The 19,020-nt window shown below is 37.4% G+C and overlaps 1 pseudogene; it reads right to left on the reverse strand.

Annotated features, from left to right (window-relative positions):
* Nucleotides 1-448: 448 nt before the first annotated feature.
* Nucleotides 449-18,813, reverse strand: LOC125809915 (probable indole-3-pyruvate monooxygenase YUCCA10; annotated as a pseudogene).
* Between the last annotated feature and the right edge of the window lie 207 nt (nt 18,814-19,020).

Consider the following 19,020-nt stretch of genomic DNA (forward strand, 5'->3'; position numbering starts at 1 on the left):
TCTCAAGAAGCCAATTCTCTCTCTCTGTGTCTTTCTCTCTCTCTCTTGATCTAATTTACTCTAAAAAAATAAAGGACATAATAGATTTCATTCACGTTGTTAGTAAATGTCTCAAATAAAAGTTACCCAATTTGATGTGTAGAGTTATTCGATAGTCGTGCTAGCAAGAGATAGCAAATGTTCGATATAATAGTCGGAATGTGTGCGATTTGAATCCCACACCATCATTATAAAAAAAAATCAACAAAAAAAGACAAGCTATCAGAAAAGTTTCATCAAATTTCTATGACAGTAGAAACTTGATTACAATAGAAAACATACTAAAAGAAACAATGTTTTTAAGTTCTAGTTGGACTTAACAAGTCAAGCCTGGTACAAAAAGAATCTTGCATTTATGCAGGGTTTAGAGAATTTATTTAACAACATAGTCTGATACATTAATAATAATCTAAATGCTGTCTCCCCTAACAATCTTAATATCATCAACAATAGCTCTAGCGTCCATTGAAATACCAGCAATCCCTCTTTTTGAAAATCCAGCACAATATAGCCCATTCTCTCTTTTCCAATTTATCAATGTGCCATCGTCAAGGAATATTCAGCTATAATCCTGTATACAAAAGAGAAAAAATTGTACATTATTTGAGACAATGATGGTAAAATTAATTGTAAGCTAAATTAATAACCAGGAAAACTTATCAAGAAAAACATATCCGCACACGATATTTACAAGCAAGTGGAAAATTTCAAGACTCAAATTCAGAATTTAAGAAAAGGAACATAGTGATAATTTGTAAAACGTACCTTTAGCCATTTGGTAGCAATATTCTTGTATCCAGTAGCAAAAATGATTGCATCAAATTGATGTTCATCTCCATTGTCAAACACTACTGTATGTTCCTTTATTTATGATATTTCAAATAGTACCTAATAATCAATTGACCAAAACTTATTTCACAAAAAAAAATGAAGTGTTATTTCCTTTTTTATAATAGATTATTAATACATATCAGATAAACTATTTACAAAAATATACTGTATTAGCTGAAATTACTAAATTCTACCATTTTCGAAACTATATGTCACACCCCAAACTCGAAGGGCGCAATTGGCTCCTAATGCCAGAAAATAGGCTCGAGCCGACCCTGCCTAACTATTTGCTACTAGCGCATGGCAGCCACACGTCACCAAGAAAACAACCAAGTATATCTCGGTTTAAAATTAAGCCCTCGGCCGGCAAGACCCCTGTAAACAAATCTATAAAAGAAACAACTACTCCCAAGAGTTCATATAAACTAATAACCAACTAGCACGAAAGTCCTGATTGGGCCATCGAGGCCACCATGATCTCTACAGTGAAATTGAAAGCAGGTATATATCAATACAATACCTCAAACAACTAACAAGCAGTAGCAAACCAACAAACTAGGCCAGCATGGCCATAACGTAGTTGTACACCCCACACACCAGTCTGCAAGCCCCTAAGAGTAGTTAAGATTGGTGGGACAGGGCCCAGCCTACCCATAAAACATATACAACAAAAGCTAACAAACCTCCACACTCTGGCAGCTCCGAAGGAAAGGGCTGGCCAACCGTATTGAATTCAATCTTGCTTCTGAGGAGGTCTACTTGGATGTCTATCGGGACCTACATGCATGAATGCAGCGCCCCCAGGCAATGGGGTGTCAGTACAAAATAGTGTACAGAGTATGAAAGGTAGTAGACTAAATGAGCACGTGTCATAATATACCAAAAACAATCAGGTGAGGAAATCAAATTTAGATAAGCATGCCAACCCACTACTGAATCTAATAAAATACAATAATGATCAAACATCAACCTAACCAAGCCCTCATAAGCCCGGTACGAACAAACAACATACCACCTACTTAGACCCCCATAAGCCCAGAAGGTGCCAAATCAATCTACATAACCTTATCGGTATTCCCTTGTCTTTGTAAGAAGTCACATAGCCCTTTTTGGCAATGATATAGCCCCGTAGGCAGCACCTAGCCCTCTTAGGCAACATCATAGCTCTGTGGGCTGCGCCTAGCCCTCTTTTGCATAACACAGCCCTGTAGGCAATACATAGCCCTCTTTGGCGTCAGAATATCCCTGTAGGCAACACATAGCCCTTTTTGGCAATAACATAGTCCTATTAGACAACATCATAGCCCCCATAGGCAGATCATAGGTCAACAACTAACCACAATAGCCCCAAGAGCGACAACAAACAATTAAATAGCCTGAAGGCGAGCAATGTAGCTATCAACAATATATATATGAATAATCTCCAAGTCGTTCTTCACTTAGGGTCTTTCTTAACAGATCGTGAGTCTTTAAAATGAGGGGTTATAACCACCCAATCAACCAACCACTCACAATTAGATATACAGTTTCACCAACGTTAACTACATCTAAGGAAACATGTCGAACGAAGGGAATAACCTTAACATACCTTTCCAATGAACGCTCGAAAGACCGTAGTTCCTTCACGAAAGTTGTTCCTTATGTCCTAAGCTTCTCAAACACTATATATACACAGATGGTACGCACCTATAAACAGTTTATAATTAATCTTATATCGGCAGATTTTGCCATATTGCCCTAACTTGTCGAAACGTCCGTAGAATTCATAAAAACAATCATAAAAGAGTCCCGAGATGATTACCTTAGTTAACCAAGTTAAAACCTTGAAGAAACGCCAATAGTTACAAATTTATATCTACAAAAACAAGCTCCAAACGCAACAGATAGAAGGGAAAAACAATTGCCACGTGTAGGGATTACGTTTCTAGGAATGGGGGCAATATTTAGTGGTAGAAATCGTCAAAACTAGCCTTCATCATGCTAGGACTCCATAGGAACCCTCTCCTAAGCTTTCTTTCTAGTTTTGGAGCTGAAATGAACTGTTTCCATGGCTAAAAATGTGAAATAACCGACATACCATATTTCTTTACCCGACCCTGATCCGACCCGGATTCTGCCCTGGCAGTCCCTAGTAAAACCCTCATAACTTTTTTCTCGGATGTCCGTTTGATACGAGGTTTTATGCGTTGCAAACTAGACTCGTAGGCCTTCGATTTAATGGGTAATAGGCATTCTAACTCTTTATATATTAGGAGAAAACATACAATACATTTGACCCAAATTTCAAAGAAATCTTTAAAAAAGGAACTTACGATAACTTTCGCCAATTTTTATTTTGCCACTTACTTAACTTCAAAACTTTAGATAAAACCCTTGAACACTTAAAATATGACATACGACGTCCTTTTTAATTTATTAGTCATCCGAAGGTACGAGTTAACTTAGACATTTTGGAAAAGTCGAGGTGTTATATCCTTCCCCCCATTGAAACATTCGTCCTCGAATGAAAAATCTGAGTCACACAATCATATCTCTACGAGTTGCCAAAGTATAGACAAAGTATCATTTGTGAATGTGACTATCCATAACCTGAAACGCAGAAATTTTAACCTAGGAGTCTCACATTACGGCATAAATAGCTAAGCACTATAGCTCCGCAATAACAGTGCGAGCAAAATACAACGACAACAACCATAATAATAAGAAATAATATATTAAAAAAATAGAAATTGATAGGTATCTAACCTTACTTCACTAATATAAATTGATATATTATCCCCCCGGGGTTTGAAACAATTAAGGATATTTGGACCTCATGCCATCCTCAGCTTCCCAGGTCACCTCTTCTCTATTATTGTTTCTCCACAATACTTTAACCGAAGCCACCTCCTTGGTCCTCAATTTATGAACCTGTCGATCTAATATGGCAAATGGAGTTTCCTCGTAGGACAAATCTTTTGTGATCTGAACATCCTCAACTGGGACAACCCGATAAGGGTCTCATACGCACTTCCGTAGCATCGATATATGGAAAACTGGATGAACAGATTCTAGCACCGGAGGTAATTCTAACTCATAAGCCACTTGTCCTACCCTCCGAAGGATCCGGTATGGCCTTATGAATCTTGGACTAAGTTTGCCTTTTTTGCCAAATCTCATAACACCTTTCATAGGCGACACTTTTAAGAATACCCAGTCATCGATACAAACTCTAAGTCCCTTCGTCGCACATCTGAGTATGACTTTTGTCGGCTTTGAGCTGTTAGCAACATCTCCCGAATGAGCTTAACTTTCTCTACTCTCTGCTAGACTAAGTCAGGTCCGATCAACCCTGACTCACCTACCTCGAGCCATCCAATGGGGGATCTACATTTTCTCCCATACAAAGCCTCAGAAGGTGTCATCCCGATACTGGAATGATAACTATTATTGTATGCGAACTCAATAAGAGGCAAGTGGTCATCCTAACTTCCCTTGAAGTCTAGCGCGCACTCCCGTAACATATCTTCGAGGGTCAAAATTGTGAGCTCAGCCTGGCCATTTGTTTAAGGGTGAAAGGCGGTACTAAGATTAACTTGTGTCCCTAATCCTTTCTGGAAGGACTTCCAGAAGTTGGCGGTAAATTGTGTTGCTCTATCAGAGATAATAGATATTGGGACACCGTGTAGCCTAACAATCTCTCTAATATAGAACCCTGCATAGTCTTCGGCAGAAAAAGTAGCCCTGACTGGTAAGAAGTGGGATGATTTTGTTAGTCTATCAACAATTACCCAAATAGATGCAAACTTGCGAAGCGATCGAGGTAACCATGTAATAAAATCCATATTAATTGCTTCCCACTTCCACAAAGGAATGGCTATCTCCTGAACTTGCCCAGAGGGCTTTTGGTGCTCAATCTTCACCTGTTGGCAGTTAGGACACTACGCCACAAACTCAGCAACGACCTTCTTCATCCCCTGCCACCAATAGATCTCCTTAATATCATGGTACATCTTCGTCGAACCAGGGTGAATAGAATAACGGGAATGATGTTCCTCTTCCATAATTCGATGTCGAATCCTTGCAACATTCGGAACACACAATCGACCGCTATATCTGAGGACTCCATCTTCTGCTATATCAAATGCTAAATACTGCTGATCTTAAGCCTTAGCTCTAAGTTGTTCTAAGCTAGGATCCTCTTGTTGTAGTGATTTTAGTTCTACAGCTAGAGATGATACGGCTGTATCCTGAATAGTGACCCCACTATCGTCTGCCTCTAATAATCTGACTCCCAAACTAGCCAACTGATGAAGCTCTCGTGCTAGCTCCCCCTTCTCAACACCTAAATGGGATAAACTACCCATAGATCTTAGACTGAGGGCATCGGCTACCACATTCGCCTTTCCTTGATGATATAAAATATCCACGTCGTAGTCTTTCAGTAACTCAAGCCATCGACGCTGTCGCAGATTTAAATCCTTCTGTCTAAATATATATTGAAGGCTTCTATGATCTGTGAAGATGTCAACATGAACGCCATACAAATAGTGTCTCCAGATCTTTAATGCATGCACAACCGCAGCCAACTCTAAATCGTGGGTTGGATAGTTCTTCTCATGCTTCCTCAACTACCTTGAAGCATATGCGATAGCCTTACCATGTTGCATTAGAACACATCCCAACCCAACACCAGAAGCATCACAATACACCACATAGCCTTCTGAACCGTCTAGTAATGCAAGAACTGGTGCTGATGTCAACCTGTCCTTCAGCTCCTGGAAACTATGCTAGCAAGCCTCAGTCCATTGGAACTTAGTTGCTTTTTGAGTCAGCTTCGTTAATGGGGCTGAAATTGAAGAAAACCCCTCTACAAACCTTTTGTAGTACCCAGCTAACCCTAAGAAACTACGAACCTTAGTCGGAGTCATGGGTCTGGGCCAAGTGTTTATGGTCTCAATCTTTTGTGTATCAACCGCAATGCCTACATCTGATACAATATGGCCTAAGAAAGCTACAGAGTCCAAGCAGAACTCACACTTAGAAAATTTTGCATAAAGTTCTCGGTCTCGAAGAACTTTAAGGACTGCTCACAGATGATTTGCATGCTCATCATTTGAACGTGAATACACCAAAATATCATCAATAAATAAAATCACAAACAAGTCTAGATATGGCCTAAATATACTATTTATCAGGTCCATGAACACTGCTTGGGCATTAGTTAAACCAAAAGACATTTCCAAGAACTCAAAGTGTCCATATCAAGTTCTAAAAGCTATCTTTGGAACGTCTTGCTCCCGAACTCAATCTGGTGGTACCCTGATCTTAAATCAATCTTTGAGAAACACTTAGCACCTTGTAACTGATCAAACAAGTCATCTATCCTCGAAAGGGGATACTTATTCTTTATAGTTGCCTTATTCAGCTGTCGGTAATCGATACACATTCTTAGTGAGCCATCTTTCTTCCTTATGAACAATACTGGTGCACCCCATGGTGAAGCACTAGGCCTAATAAAGCCTTTATCCAACAAGTCTTTCAGCTGATCCTTCAACTCCTTTAGCTCAGCGGGAGTCATTCTATAAAGAGGGATAGATATGGGTTGTGTACCTGGTAGCATATCGATAGCAAAATCAATTTTTCATTTTGGAGGGATACCAGGAAGCTCGTCTGGAAATACATCTAGAAACTCAATAACTACCGGAATAGACTGAAGAGTCGGTGGTTCTGCATCTATATTATGAACGTGAACAAGATGATAAATACAACCCTTAGTAATCATCCTCCTCACCTTAAGATAGGAAATAAACCTACTTTTTGGCGTTGCTGTATCGCCTTTCCATTTCCGAACTGCCTCCCCTAGAAAGTGGAATCTAACAATCTTTGTTCGGCACTCAACATTAGCATAACAAGACGATAACCAGTCTATGCCCATAATGACGTCGAAATCGACTATCTCTAACTCTACAAGATCTATAGAGGTCTGACGGTCGATAATTTCTACCGTGCAACCTCGATAGATTCTCCTAGCAATAATAGACTCACCAACTAGTATAGATACAATAAAGGGTCGATCTAATGACTCTACTACTATACATAACTTCCCCGTAATAAATGGAGTAACAAAAGACATAGTAGATCCAGGATCTATCAAAGCATAAACACAATGGGAGCAAATAATCAATGTATCTATCACAACATCTGGTGATGACTCTGAGTCCTGTCGGCCGGCTAGTGAATATGTACGATTCTAGCCACTAACCAGAACTAGATGCTCCCTCTCTGCCTCTGCCTCTACCTCTACCTGCTGAAGTATGGGGCCCACGCCCTGTACACTGTGCTGATGAAGAGGAACCTACTACTGATCTGGTCGACTGACCTATGGTCGGGCAGTTTCTCCACCCATGCCCCTCCTGTCCACAAGAATAACAACCTGTGGAACCCTGTTTGCACCTCCCAAAATGCATCCTAACACAAGTTGCGCATAGCGGCGGTGCTGTCCTTGCCTGGCTTGAGCCTCTTTGTTGTTGAGAGCCTGATGCTCGTGAACCCTCACCTGGGCCTAACTGTCCCTGACGATCAAATCTACTCCCCTGGAACTACTGTGGTGGAGGTCTAGGTGGCCTACTAGAATATCGAGGTCTGGGACCACTCTGAATATCTCCATATGAACCAGCGGGCCTATCCCTCTTTTGTCTCTCTCTATCGACCCTCTCAGTCATATACTATAGATGTTGGCGATCCTCTATGCCTTGTGCAAAGGCCTGAATTCGCGAGATATCCATATTATCATTTAGTGCAGAGGTAGAACAAGTGTCGATATAGTCTGTGTCAAGCGCTCCCACAAATCTACGCACCCTGTCATGCATCGTATCAACAAATGCTGGTGCATATCTAGCCAATGAATCAAATCTCAGACCGTACTCTCGGACACTCGTGCTGCCTTGTTAGAGGTTCAGAAACTGGTCCACCCGGCCATCCCTAATCTCTCGAGGCAAATAGTGATCTATGAAAGCTTCTGTAAAGCTATCCCAAGTGGGTAAAGATATATCTTCTCCCCTAGATCTCTCCCAACTTTCATACCACAATACTGCAACATCATGCAATCGAAATGTTGTTAACTCAACTGACTCAGTCGCTGAGGCATGCATGACTCTGAAGATCCTATGAAGCTGATCAACAAAGTACTGAGGGTCTTCTCTGCGATATGTCCCAGTAAACTGTGGAGGATTCAAGGCAAGAAATTCACAAACTCTCGAACTTCCGGGCCCTTCAGAAGGTCCGGCAACATCTGGCACAACTGGCTGGAGCTATGCGGCTACTAACTATGCTAGCATATATATTGCGCTCTTTAAATCATGATCAGATGGAATAAGAGGAACTAGAGGTGATACTGCTGGTGGAGTCGGGGGTCCTTTAGCCCTTGGAGGTTCCTGAAGCAGTGGAGAAACAATAGGGGGTTGAGAAGATGTCTCCTTCTGGGTCTCATAATGGGCTGCCTCCACCTGTGGTACCTTGCCAGTACCCTCGCCTGCAGTTGTATCTAGTTCCTGGCTAGTTGTGGTCAGTCTGGTGTCAACCATCTCTATCTTCATACATCTATCAATTATAAGCCAGAAACCTCAACCCTTAAAACACCGCTCTATAGCACGAGGTGACCCAAAAAAGGATAGTCATTCTAACATGCCCGGTAGATTCTTGGTTATCGAATGTGGTGCACAACGCATTTATAAACAAGACTCTACTAGACATGGCTTGCAGACTTCCTAAGATACGACGTTGCTCTTATACGAAGTTTGTCACACCCCAAACTTGAACGGCGCAACTGGCTCCTAATGCCAGAAAATAGGATCGAGCCGACCCTGCCTAACCATTTGCTACTAGCACATGGCAGCCACTTGTAACCAAGAAAACAACCAAGTATATCTCAGCCTAAAATTAAGCCCTCGGCCGGCAAGACCCCTGTAAACAAATGTACAAAAGAAACAGCTACTCCCAAGAGTTCATATAAAGAAATAACCAACTAGCACAAAAGTACTGATTGGGCCATCCAGGCCACCATGATCTCTACAGTGAAATTAAAAGCAGGTATATATCAATACAATACCTCAAACAACTAACAAGCAGTAGCAAACCAACAAACTAGGCCAGCATGGCCATAACATAGTTGTACACCCCACACACTAGTCTGCAAGCCCCTAAGAGTAGTAAATATTGGTGTGACAAGGCCCCAACCTACCCATAAAAATATATACAACAAAAGCTAACAAACTTCCACACTCTGGCAGCTCCAAAGGAAAGGGCTGGCCAACCATATAGAATTCAATCCTGCTGCTGAGGAGGTCTACTTGGATGTCTGTTGGGACCAGCATGCATGAATGCAGCAACCCCAGGCAAAGGGGCATCAGTACAAAATAGTGTACAAAATATGAAAGGTTGTAGACTAAATGAGCACGTATCATAATATACCAAAAACAATCAGGTGAGGAAATCAAATTTAGATAGGCATGCCTACCCACTACTGAATCTAATAAAATACAGTAATGATCAAACATCAACCTAACCAAGCCCCCATAAGCCCGGTAGGAACAAATAACATACCACCTACTTAGTCCCCCATAATCCCAGAAGGTGCCAAATCAATCTACATAACCTTATTAGTATCCCCTTGTCTTTGTAAGAAGTCACATAGCCCTTTTTGGCAACGATATAGCCCCGTAGGCAGCACATAGCCCTCTTAGGCAACATCATAGCTCTGTGGGTTGCACGTAGCCCTCTTTTGCATCACATAGCCCTGTAGACAATACATAGCCCTCTTTGGCGTCAAAATAGCCCCGTAGGCCATACATAGCCCTTTTTGTCAATAACATAGTCCTATTTGACAACATCATAGCCCTCATAGGCAGATCATAGCTCAACAACTAACCACAATAGCCCCAAGAGCGACAACAAACAATTAAATAGGCTGAAGGCGAGCAATTTAGCTATAAAGAATATATATATGAATAATCTCCAAGTCGTTCTTAACTTAGGGTCTTTCTTAACAGATCGTGAGTCCTTAAAATGAGGGGTTATAACCACCCAATCAGCCAACCACTTACAACTACATCTACAGTTTCACCAACGTTAACTACATCTAAGGAAACATGTCGAACGAAGGGAATAACCTTAACATACCTTTCCAATGAACGCTCGAAAGACCGTAGTTCCTTCACGAAAGTTGTTCCTTATGTCCTAAGCTTCGCAAAGACTATATATACACAGCCGGTACGCACCAATAAACAGTTTATAACTAATCTTATATCGGTAGATTTGCCATATTGACCAAACTTGTCGAAACGTCCGTAGAAATTCATAAATACAATCATAAAAGAGTCCCGAGATGATTACCTTAGTTAACCAAGTTAAAACCTTGAAGAAACACCAATAGTTACAAATTTATATCATCAAAAACCAGCTCCAAACGCAGCAAATAGAAGGGAAAAATGATTGCCACGTGTAGGGATTACGTTTCTAGGAACGGGGGCAATGTTTAATGGTAGAAACCAGCTCCTAAGCTTTCTTTTTGGTTTTGGAACTGAAATGAACTGTTTCCATGGCTAAAAACGTTAAATAGCCGACATACCATATTTCTTTACCCGACCCGGATTCTGCCCTGGCAGTCCCTAGTAAAACGCTCATACCTTTTTACTCGGATGTCCGTTTGATACGAGGTTTTGTGCGTTGCAAACTAGACTCGTAGGCCTTCGATTTAATGGGTAATAGGCCTTCTAACTCTTTATATATTGGGAGAAAACATCCAATACATTTGACACAAATTTCAAAGAAATCTTTAAAAAAGGAACTTACGATAACTTTCGCCAACTTTTATTTTGCCACTTACTTAACTTCAAAACTTCAGATAAAACCCTTGAACAGTTAAAATATGACATACGACGTCCTTTTGTATTTATTACTCATCCTCTGTCTTTCCATGAAAGTACGAGTTAATTTAGACATTTTGGAAAAGTCGGGGTGTTACACTATAACAGTTCAACTGTTTCCCATGATAATGAACATGTATTTTTATTCTTCTTCATTAAATACTACTGCTAGGTTCTTGGTAGTAATCAAATTTGAACTCGTGATTTGCGCCTAACCATACATCACATGTTGTACTTTAACTATAAGATTAAAACCCTCGAAAAAACTAAACCAATCTATTTTACACATAATATTTCTTAAAATAGAATGAAATAAAATAAAGATAGTATCATACTTTAATCTGTCCAATTACTGTGGGTCTACCTTTTGATATTTGAACAGAAAATAGGCCTTCTTATGGTTGTGGTATTCCTAATTCTTCTAAATTTCTAAATTTAAATTTTGCGCACTTTGTAATTACAGTATCAACCAAAGATATTGGTAAATATTTTAACAACATTGCAGTATACACCATCTCCTTTGTTAGAACATGAATTTGCAAAAACACTAAGACAAAATGTATTAAAATTTTAGAATTTACAACCATATTTATCAAAAATATAATTTGATTGTGCATGTGAAAAATTGCATAATTTAACTATAGAAAAGTTATAGCACTTTGGGAGAACATCATGAACTATAATATACATATTTACGAGTGTAGGTTTCATATTTTGACGATATATTAAAAAAGAAGTACAAAATCAGATCAATTATAACATAATTGTGTATAACTTGTAGTATTCAAAAACATATATCAAAGTTGGTAACTGGAATTATCGTGGGTTCTAAAAAAAGAAATATATATGAGTAATGCACGAAAGATTATATTAAAAGAGAAATCTATGTTTCGTATAAAGTTGGTGTTTCCATGAAGGTACGAGTTAATTTAGACATTTTGGAAAAGTCGGGGTGTAACACTATAACAGTTCAACTGTTTCCCATGATAATGAACATGTAGTTTTATTCTTCTTCATTAAATACTACTGCTAGGTTCTTGGTAGTAATCAAATTTGAACTTGTGATGTGCCTAACCATACATCACATGTTGTACTTTAACTATCAGATCAAAACCCTCGAAAAAACTAAACCAATCTATTTTACACATAATATTTCTTAAAATAGAATGAAATAAAATAAAGATAGTATCATACTTTAATCTGTCCAAGTTTAATGTTGTCAATGACACCAACATCAATTACTGTGGGTCTACCTTTTGATATTTTAACAGAAAATAGGCCTTCTTATGGTTGTGGTATTCCTAATTCTTCTAAATTTCCAAATTTAAATTTTGCGCACTTTGTAATTACAGTATCAACCAAAGATATTGGTAAATATTTTAACAACATTGTAGTATACACCATCTCCTTTGTTAGAACATGAATCTGCAAAAACACTAAGACAAAATGTATTAAAATTTTAGAATTTACAACCATATTTATCAAAAATATAATTTGATTGTGCATGTGAAAAATTGCATAATTTAACTATAGAAAAGTTATAGCACTTTGGGAGAACATCATGAACTATAATATACATATTTACGAGTCTAAGTTTCATATTTTGACGATATATTAAAAAAGAAGTACAAAATCAGATCAATTATAACATAATTGTGTATAACTTGTAGTATTCAAAAACATAGATCAAAGTTGGTAAATGGAATTATCATGGGTTCTAAAAAAAGAAATATATATTAGTAATGCACGAAAGATTATATTAAAAGAGAAATCTATGTTTCGTATAAAGTTAGTGCAAATAATTTTTTGTACTATCATTTATCAAGTCATCTAACTGATATCTATAGACATGTTTCTTCGAAATTATGAGATTCAAATTTTTAAAAAGTAAAATATGTTATCTGTGCAACATGTGAAATGACGAAGTATAAAATTGTTAATAGGACAAACTTAGCAAAATTAAAGATTCTACTTATAAGAAAAAGAAACCCTAGTTCTCTTTTTTCAAATTCAGTTCCTCAAAGTAAAGAATATATGAGTTTTTTATACTTATACATCTCTGAATCCTATTCTTCTTTTTCTCACGTATAAGATATCCAATGAGACTTGAATTTAATTTTTTTATAAATTTGTGCAATTTAAACATGGAGTAATGAGATCTTTCTATGTTTTTAGGATATTTAAATATTTATGACAAATTTTTGTATTTACAATAATCCAACACCATATTCCTTAATCACTTTCTACTAAACCAATATTCCTTTTTAAAGAACAACTGATTTTATTAAATCAACTTTGAATTCAGAATCGAGGTTGTTTTTGCAATTTTGTATAGTGCTTGGAGAGTATGTTTGTGAAATTTAACACAAATTATGAATCGGTGGAAATTATTGGAGGTGAAGCTAATTCAAAAATAATTTTTTAGATAAGAAATACCACAAGAGTATTTATGACTCGATGGATATTCAATAAAGTAGAATGAAAATCATGTTCATATTCCGGCCCTTTCACATAAGGGTATGACCTGGTGTTGATGGTGAAGAAACCCATACCCAATATCTCGATGAATCAAGTTACAACATTACAAATCCTAGTAAGAAGTAACAAGTACCATGTAAAATAGTTGAGGTACAACTAAACTGATCGAACACCACCATTTAATTCTTTTTATAACAAACACAAACCTACTCACATCCAAACAAATAACGATAAAAGTAAAGATAATGCATAAAGAGACAGAGAGACTTACTGGACTTCTAACAAAAAATGACGTCTGACTTTCATAATTTGAAAGATCAAAAGCTATTTCCATTCCAGAATTTCCTGATCCAACGACCAATAGCTTTTTATCCTTATATTTTTCACCAGATCTATAATCACTTGAATGGATTATTTCACCTTTGAAATTTTCTATTCCTATCATATTTGGAATATAACCTTCATTATTTTCTACAGTAGCCAAAATCAAGAAATCACTAACATATATTTCAATTTTTCCCCAAGTCAAATTTCTTGATTTGACATTCCATTTCATTTCCCCACTATAGGAAAAGGTCGATTCAACACAAGTTTGAAATTTTGGCTTGATGTTTAAATGCTCAACATACTCATCTAAGTATTGAATAAATTCTTTTTTCGGCATATACTTAGGTGATGAAGTTGCATGTGGCGTAAACGGCAATGAACAAAAGTCCTTTGATAGATGCAAATGCAGTCTATCATAAGTCTTTTTCTTCCACAAATAAGCACAACAATCTTGTTTTTCTAAAACAATATTGTTTATGCCCAATTTGTTTAAACATGCTGATACAGCTATACCAGATGGTCCAGCTCCAACCACAATTATGTCAATTTATTCCTTTGTGAAATTAGCAATTGCAAAATTTTCAGAAAATTAAAGAGAAGTTTTTTTTTGAGCTCCAACCACAATTATGTCAATGTATATATGGTCTATAAATAGGATAAAGATGATATTTATTTTATTTTTTTGCTTTTTTAAAGTGTAATAGAAAACAACAGTTACAAGAAAATGCAAAAGTTTTATGATTGAAACAAAATCTGAGTTTCTTTTCAATTCTTTGGTAGATGTGAAAACATTTAATTAAAAGTTATTTTTAGCTTAAGGTAAAACGTGTCATATTCAGTTAATTGAATTTGACTGAAGTTTATTGATCGGCTAAATTCAAAGTATTTTTTTTTTTGTGTTTTTATCTGTGTCTTAGATTATCATATAAACACTCAACTAAATAAATTATATTAATTAATTTATATTAGAAAATTATTTTCTATTTAAAAAAAAATAGAATTAAGAAGAAATATGATTTTCTGATATATTAAATAGGAAAAAAGCTTAAATCTGTCAGCAAATTTTGAGAAAAGGCTCATATATGCCATTCATTTGAGCTATTTATCAAATAGAAATGACATATGTGACGCCCTGAGGCTACCCACTTGACGTAAACATGGGACCTAGGATCATGAGTGACCCCAAGCTAACCTTGAGCTGGCATATCATAGCATACTAAGATAAACTGAAACAAGAAATACTATGTGGAAGCCTTAAGTCATGAGATAAACTAAAATGATGGGGAAATACCCAATCTAAGTCTGAATATTAAAGACTATGAGACTAATAACAACTGCAAGATCAAACTCAAAACCAAACCTGAATCTAACTATGTCTGAATAAAATCCTATAACTGACTAGAGATGCTAGGACATACCCAGGCTAACTCTAGCAAAACTGAAACTAATAGACTAAAAGTAAATGAAAACATATTGATCGTCCTAGGAGAATGATGACTCACCACTGATAATGCTGAGTATGGATTGGGAACTGATTTACACGCAATCTGAATGTTGTGGGCCTGAACCTACATCACGAGAAGATATAGCGTAGAGTATGCGTCAGTACTTGAAAGGTACTGAGCATGTAGGATAGGATAAAACTGAACAATCAATACATAAATGAATAAAGCATATTGATCAATGATATAAGATGAACATGAAAAATATGATGAGCATACTAAACATGAACTAAACTGACTGCAATGATCAAGTTCATAACATACAGAAACTGAAAACTGAAATATAACTGGTAACCTGGTCAATGCACTAGAATCTGACTGTGGGACCTACTATTAACCGTCATAAAACCACATGAGCTAAACGTGGAGTCCGATGTATACGCCCCATCGAGAGGACCTAATATACCTTGCTTGGGAGATAATGGCATGGCTAGCGTGATCACTAAATATAATGCCCACATAGGGGACTTAACTTACGGGGGCATGTAGTTCTGGGACTATGAGGGTGACTAATACGTACAAACTTACACCTCAATTAAGAGGTATAAACGGTCAAAGTCAATTTGTAGAACTCAATGTGAATTGAGGTCAATCCCACAGAGAATTTCTTTAAAAAAATGATTTCACTGTCACGTTTACCCAAATGTTGTTATTATTACCTAAATAGAGCACTTACGGAATTTAAATTTGGGTTTAGTTGTGATTTTCTAGTAACTAAGATTGGTAATCAAAATCTAGATTAACAATTAACAGAGTATTAAGTTCTAAAGATGTTTCAATAATTAAATGAAACTAGGATTGTGTTCATTATAACATTTCATCTCCTATTTTTCCGTAAATGAGTTTTAGGCAATTCATCTCTACAAAATACAGGCGATACAAATATATCTAACACTTCTCAGTCTAATTAGATAACTTTCACTCAAGCCCTCTCGGCCTTAGAGTGTTAACAAGTTTTACCTTCGCCTACGATAGTGTTACAGTTCTCTTCTCTCTTCTCTCGAACTTTGACTCTATTTCTTCAAGTTAATTTAGCTTTTTCCCAACTATCATTTTTCTCTCGAACAAATGACAGATAAAAGATCACTCTAATGTGTACACTCATTAGAATACATGAATAACAAAAGCTAAATTATAATCTGCAAATATAAATCGCCTTTCACTCGTTTTATGAAATAACACTTCGATTTAAGTCACAGATCCTACAATCCCAGTTGTGGTATTTAGCCACTCATGATTTCACATCGACATAAAGAAGTATATAATGAAAACATGACAAGACTATACTTATGAAAATAAGCAAAATCGATAATCGCTTTGATAATTCAAAAACCCGAAATCCAACTTCCAAACTTGATTCGATGTTAATATTCAAAACCAAAAGCTAAGAATTTTTCCAAACTTCATTTTTTATTCCATATAAGATAAGATAAACTAAAAAAAATCCCTAATTAATTCAAATAGGATGTTTAAAATGAGCCCTACTCGAAGTAGGATAAATCTGTCGCGCAACTTCACGACTGCCTCCACGATCCGTCAAGGGCTCAACGGTCCGTGAAGCCCTTCGTGGTCTTCAGTTGCACTTATCCAAAATAGGTTCTTCAAGGCCTGTACATTGGATCATCACCACGGACCCCACCACGACTTATGACAATGACCACGGTCCGTATAGTTGTCCGTGGTCTTCACTTGACCAATTCCATCTTCAACCTTTCATTGCCCATTCACTGGATCATCTTCACGACTCTTACCACGGATCGTTGTGAGGACCACGGCCCGTGAGGACATCTATGGTCTTCACTTGGTTCAATCATCTTTCAGCTCCTCCAACCCTAAGCACTGGTTCAACTCTACGAGCAACTTCACGATCAGTAGTGAAGACCACGGCCCGTGAAGTCATCCGTGGTCTTTACTTTCTTCAATTCACTTTCACTGAATTTTCTTCTTTTTTATTTTCTTTAACTTCCACCTGTTTCACCTGTACAAACACTACCAAACACATCATATCCATATAACTACACCCGATTTTCGTACTAATTCTTAGTTTTCAAGCATCAAATGTGCCAAGATTTCGCGACACATCAACACCCTCAACTTAGAACCATTACTTGTCCTCAAGTGATGAGAAAAAAGTAATACATTCAGGAATCAAATATTCAAATTCTTTTTGACATTGTGCAGTACCCATCTCAATCACACATTATATCCAAAACCATCAATCTACCATGCAAGGATCAATATATGACATCCCATTACTCACAGTCTAGCATCCTTATGCATGTGTACTATCAACTAGCACAATCTACTATCAAATGCAATCATTGTGTCCTCACACCAAAGAAGTCCCTCACTCATGATAATTGGGACTAAGTTCTACGCTCGCAATCTCAAAAAACATTGAACACTAACAACAAAAGTTCATAGGCTTGCTCTTGCTTTCTATTCTCTATCTTTCAAAACACCCGGAATAGGTTCACTGTAGGACTTTATCGACTTGAAACATAGGCCCAGGCAAGGGAATGGATATTTCGGTTTGTGAGTGACTAGTCCTTTGTTTCTCCATAGTTTCGTTTTCACGCAACTCTTTGTGAGTAATTCCCTCTTTTTGTTCATTTTAGTACCTCCCAACAACCATTATTTTCTTTTGTTTTTTTTTTAAAATTTTGTTTTTTTAAATTGTGCTATCAGCTAACTGATTGAACCTTCTTCTTCACTTTTCCTTTCTGCCCAGGTTGCAATTACCCTCAAGTTAGGTCATTGGCCTGAGTTGTGACATCCTATCTTTGGAGACCCAAGGATATGACATTTCATGGGTAAGAACAAAATTGGTTTTCATGCTCAAATTGGGTTCAAGGGAAAAGATTTTTATTTGGTTGTTTCATTTTATTTTTTTTGGCTTTTTAATGGCTTAGAAAAAATGGTCAACTGATCCTTTCCTATCCATATATTCTCAGATTTAAGCAAGACTACTCGGGCAAGTTTTAGTTTCTGCTCCTAGCATTAAACTTCAAGCAAAAAATCACACACACATGACATAGGACTGCATTCTCCAGTTTCTTGGTTCACTACATTCTTTTCATACTAGCAATGTTCAACATGTCAATACATAAGATGTCATCTAAAGATCCTAACAGTCAAATTCATAACAAGGTCATCATTACCAACAAACTAGCTGCACAGCCCAACACACCAAAACTTCATTTTTTCCTAAAAAATACACACACATCAATCACAATTATCAACAAACACAGAGTCAACCTCCGTTCATTGTAACTGGCAGGTTGCTCACCACCCCTCCCCAAACAAAAAGACTCTTCCCTCAAAGTTAATAAAGAAAAACAAAACTAGGCTATCAGGATGGGTCATACCTACGGTGCTCTAGGAGCCGGTAGCTGGGTCAGCATCGTCACCCTTATCAACGGGTGCAGTCTCAGAACCCAGCTCTGGATCATACTGCCTAGCACTAACCGGGACATGTACTCTGCTACCAAAAGCGCCAGCTAACACCGCATTTGTTGTTGTTGTGCGAGTGCTTCATCTTCTTTTACCTTTTTCTGCAGTGCTTTGCAGGCTTTCTTGTGTTGCCGTCTTTCCTCATCAGACTCTTCGGCTTTGTGTTTTCTCTTGCCGGATTTACCCTTGGGTAGTTTAACCCAGAAATCGTCAACTGATTTAGTGGTAGGTGGCTCATCGAACAATTTCATTAGTGACTCTGACTTGAGTGGGCACATGTACCGTCTTCTCATTTAGTTTATCAACTTGAGCTTGCATCTCAGCCAACTACTTCTTAAACTCATCATTATCGATTGAACTTGCAATGTACAACCTATCCCGGACAAGGACCTCCAAACTATCTATCCTGTCTTTTAAAATAGCCAGCTCCTTTCGCATCTCATCTTTTATCTTTTTTTTCTCGGTTAACACATCTCACTTTATTA

The sequence above is a fragment of the Solanum verrucosum genome, unplaced genomic scaffold (assembly GCF_900185275.1).
Source record: "Solanum verrucosum unplaced genomic scaffold, falcon-dt-bn FXZP01000257.1, whole genome shotgun sequence".
In the NCBI taxonomy this organism is placed as follows: domain Eukaryota; kingdom Viridiplantae; phylum Streptophyta; class Magnoliopsida; order Solanales; family Solanaceae; genus Solanum; species Solanum verrucosum.